Source organism: Somniosus microcephalus, unplaced genomic scaffold (assembly GCF_052327205.1).
Source record: "Somniosus microcephalus isolate GS21.2 unplaced genomic scaffold, FLI_Smic_1.0 unresolved_chr1, whole genome shotgun sequence".
Taxonomy (NCBI): domain Eukaryota; kingdom Metazoa; phylum Chordata; class Chondrichthyes; order Squaliformes; family Somniosidae; genus Somniosus; species Somniosus microcephalus.
The window spans coordinates 21291025-21295687 of record NW_028225179.1 but is presented as its reverse complement, the minus strand read 5'-3'; the positions used below and the strand labels follow the sequence as shown (position 1 = coordinate 21295687).

The 4663-nt window shown below is 45.2% G+C and overlaps 1 non-coding gene across 1 annotated transcript; it reads left to right on the top strand.

The window, feature by feature from the left end:
- Positions 1–1722: 1722 nt before the first annotated feature.
- On the top strand, positions 1723–1804 carry trnal-uag (transfer RNA leucine (anticodon UAG)). The gene has a single exon. It is a non-coding gene; the product is annotated as a tRNA-Leu (tRNA).
- The last annotated feature ends 2859 nt before the right edge of the window (positions 1805–4663 follow it).

The window sequence follows — 4663 nt, the reverse complement described above, 5'->3', positions numbered from 1 at the left end:
GGACCTGCTGGAGGTAATTTTTTGGCCCAGTTGATTTATTCCTTCCAGAAAACGAAGCCCACTTCCATCTAAGGCAGGTTTCTTTTTGGTTGTAAGTATGTATTGTGTAGGGAGTCAGCAGAACAGGGCCAGTGGAATCAATCCATTGTGCTTCAAACTTGCATTTCCACATCATAAGTGATCAGATAGGACCCAACTCATTCCATAGCAATCTCCAATGGCTTTGGAAGAAGGAAAATGTAAACTACCACATTTACATCATGGCTTTAAAGACACTCAATTAAAGTTTGTTTTAGCAATCAATTACCTGTGCTCCTTGTAGATATATTTGGGTGTGTCCATGTTAGATACACATGTATTTGAGAGTTACTAATGTGTTGAATGCAAGTGATTTGCGCCTCTGTTAGTTACTGATATACTTAGATGTGTCTGTAGTATTATTTAATGTATTGGGTGGGGGATCTGTGCCAGTTATAAATGTATCTCTGAGCGCTGCAGATGTCCAGTCCGGCCCTATTCTACCTTCTCATCGACCCCACGTGGGACACGGCAGACCATCTGTTACATTCGGATTCAACTTTGCTTTCATTAACCATGTTAACATTTAGACAAGGAGATGTGAAGAAGATAACAACTCTTGTTCCACCAGCCTCGCTGCTACCTCCTAAGCCTTCCTCAATCTTGCTGATACAACCTGAGTATTCATTACCCACTCTGGGAGACTCTACAGAGCATTGGTTCCCCTCGCTGAGAGCACCTCAGCGTCCCTTACTCTCTTCGATACATTCCGAGCGTCCCTTACTCTCTCTCATACCTGCCTAGCGTTCCTTACCCTCTCTGACACCTCCAGATTTCCCTTAACCTCTCCAATACCTTCTGAGAGTCAGTTACTCTCTCTGATATCCATTTAGAGCGCTCATACCCACGTGATACTATATCAGAAACCCATAAATTCCCCCACAGCCTCTGAGATCCCATTGTCATTGCAATCCCCTCTGATAAACTCTGAGACTCCCTGATACCAGGAGCAAAGTGTGTTTGGAATGCCGTGGCTCAGGACAATGTGGGCGGAAACGGCTGACTTACATCATGTGTAGGAAAGTTAAGCACGATCATGTGTGTGAGAAAAGCGCAGAAACGTTTTGCCTGGAGCTGCGCCCTTGAGGCAAGTTTTGTGCTGTCAGCTAAACTGCTATAGTGAAAGCACAAAATTAAAAACAGAAAATGCTGGACATATTCAGCAGCTCAGGCAGCATCTGAAGAGAAATGTTACATTTACCAGGACGTCACTGCCCACTTTGATTGATACTTCACGTAGCTCATATCGTAAAATTTCAACACCTCTGTGCAAGAAATAGTTTGGGTGGAAATGAGGACTTTGCTTATTTCAGCAAATAGAGTGAGGCAGCAAAACAAAAGCCCCACTGCGAATTGGGCAAGGATAGGACTTAGAAACAGGAGTCTTGGATGTGTTGAAAAAAGGGGAAAAAGATTTAGTCTTAAAAGCAATAATCGTAGAATTCGAAACAATGCGTGTAGAGCACAGATGATTAGTGACCCACCGCCTTAATCTCTCAACCACCTTGCTCCATGAATATACCTCCGAAAGCTCTTTTATTTCCTTATGGCTCATTGCAAAGCCCTTGGCTCAAATCAAAAACAACAGGAGATCCAGCTTTCAATTATCAGTCACCAGTATCAGAACTAAGCCATCACTGGCGTGGTAGCGTGGCCGAGCGGTCTAAGGCGCTGGATTTAGGCTCCAGTCTCTTCGGGGGCGTGGGTTCGAATCCCACCGCTGCCATAAATTGTGCTAATTTTGTTGTTGTCCGAATCAATGCTCGCTGCAAAGTTCAAAATGACAATAAGATAATGGAGGGAACGTTGATCACGTCAAGCACTTCATGAACAATCCCTTTATTAAGTGGCATTATGCACAGCATAGCTGTTCTTTTTATACCTTCATGGAATGTGGGCATCGCTGGCAAGGCCAGCATTTATTGCCCATCCCTGATTGTGCTTGACAAGGCGGTGATGAGCCACCTTGTTGCACCGCTGCAGTCCGTGTGATGAAGGTACTCCCACAATGCTGCTCGAGAGGGTGTTCCAGGATTTTGACCCAGCGACGATGAAGGAACGATCACATATTTCCAACTCAGAATGGTGTGTGACTTGGAGGGGAACTTGGAGTTGATGGTGTTCCTATGCACCTGCTGCCCTTGTTCTTCGAGGTGGTAGAGTTCGTGGGGTTGGCAGGTGCTGCTGAAGAAGCTTTGGCGAGTAGCTGCAGAGCATCTTGTAAATGGTACACACTGCAGTCGCCGTACACCGCTGGTGAAGGGAGTGAATGTTTAAGGTGGTGAATGGGGTGCTAATCAAGCGGGCTGCTTTGACCTGTATGGTGTCGAGCTTCTTGAGTTTTGTTGGAGCTGCACTCATCCAAGCAATTGGACAGTATTCCATCACAAACCTGACTTGTGCCTTGTAGGTGGTGGAAATGCTTCGGGGAGTCAGGAGATAAGACACTCGCCACAGAATACCCAGCATCTGAGCTGCTCTTGTAGCCACTGTTTTCAACGGCTCCCAGGCACCGCTCAAGCAGCTCTCCGCTGGACTAGAGATCGGGGAAGCTGCGCTGTTGTTGAGGCAGTCTGGCTGCTGCTGCATCCACCTCTCGCACTCCGAGAGCCCGGGCAGCGGTCCGCACCGATCTACCTTCTCTGGATTCGGTGTCACTTGCAAACTGTGGACCTAGTGGCGGAACGCCAGTGTATCTGCATTTGCAGTAAAATGCTGTGTGTTTGAATCACGGCGGGATCACTGAGCTTTCACAGTGTGCGAACCTGAGTTTATATCAGGGCAGTGTTTCAAGAATTGAATATCCAGTTTTGGGGCAATAATTATTTTCAGAATTAAGTGCGCTTTTTCTGTTACTTTTGATTACACTCTAAGTTTTTCTGTTAGAGAGTATTTTTTTAATATTATATCGGAACATTGTTTAAGGAATGTGGTGCGCTCACTGATTGTTGAATAACTCTCTCACCCACTTGAGAGAGTTTTCTGATGCGGTAACAGAGAGGGTTGATGAGGGAAATGCGATTGACGTGGTGTACATGGACTTTCAAAAAGTGTTTGACAAAGTGCCACATAATAGACTTGCCAACAAAGTTAAAGCTGATGGAATAAAAGGGACAGTGGCAGCATGAATACCAAATTGGCTAAGTACAGGAAACTGAGAGTTGTGGTGAACTGTTGCTTTTCGGACTTGAGGAAGGTAATCAGTGGTGTTCCCCAGGGGTCAGTTCTAGGACCACTGCATTTTTTGATATATCTAAATGATTGGGCCTGGGTGTTCAGGGCACAATTTGAAAAGTTGCAGCTGACGCAAAACTTGGAAGTATAGTGAACAGTGAGGAGGATAGTGATAGAGTTCTAGAGGTCATAGACAGGCTGGAGGAATGGGCGGACACGTGGCAGGTGAAATTTAACGCAGAAAAGTGAGAAGTGATACATTTTGGTGCAAAGAATGAGGGCAAGAAATGTAAACTAAAGGGTGCAACCCTAAAGGAGTGCATGAACAGAGAGACCTGGGGTATATGGGCACAAATCGTTGAAGGTGGCAGGGCAGGTTGAGAAAGCAGTTAGTAAAAGATTTCGGGATGCTGGGCTTCCTAAATAGAGGTATAGAGTGCAATAGCATTTAAATTATGATGATCCTGTATAAAACACTGGTTCGGCTCCAACTGGAGTATTGTGTCCAATTCTGGGCACCTAAATTTGGGAAGGATGTGAAGGCCTTAGAAATGGTACAGCAAAAGATTCAAGAAAATGATTCCAGCGATGAGCGACTTCAGTTACATGGATAGACTGGAGAAGCTCGGGTTGTTCTCCTTAGAGCAGAGAAGATTGAGAAGAGATTTGACTGAGGTGTTGAAAATCATGAGGGTCTGAACAGAGTTGATAGAGTGAATGTGGTCCCATTGGCAGAAATGTTAAGAACCAGAGGATATATATTTAAGTTGATTGGCAACAGAACCAAAGGCGACTTAAGAAAATCTTTGTTTACACAGTAAGTGGTTAGGATCTGGAATGCATTCCCAAAAAAGGTGGTGGAGGCAGATTCCATCACAGCTTTCACAAGGGAGTTGGATAAGTATCTGAAGGAAAAACATGCAGTGCTCCGGGGAAAGGGCGGGAGCGTGGGACTAGCTGAAGTGCTCTTGCTGAGAGCGGCACGGGCTCGACGTGATGGAAGGCATTCTTCCACGCTGTAATCATTCTATTCTCTGATTCTGTGAAAGGTGCTATATAGAGTCAAGTTGCTGCTGTATTTCGGTTTTTTATAACATTCTTAACATAAAAAATCCAAACTTTACAAAACGAAACCCACACAAAATGCCACGTGGAAATTATTTTGAATAACATCCATTGAACCTTTGCAACACATCATTCCATTTATTTGTCTTTCCTCGGTTTGCTGATAAACGTTTAACTCGCGCCTGTTCACGTTAATGGTAATAAACAGGAACAGATAGACGCAGCGTGTCTGACTGCCCCGAGATGTGCCAAAGGCGTCATAGAGTCACAACGGCAGAGCAAGAGGCCATTTGGCCCATCGAGCTGGTGCCGGCTCTCTGTGTACAGCAACCCCATCCGTCCCATT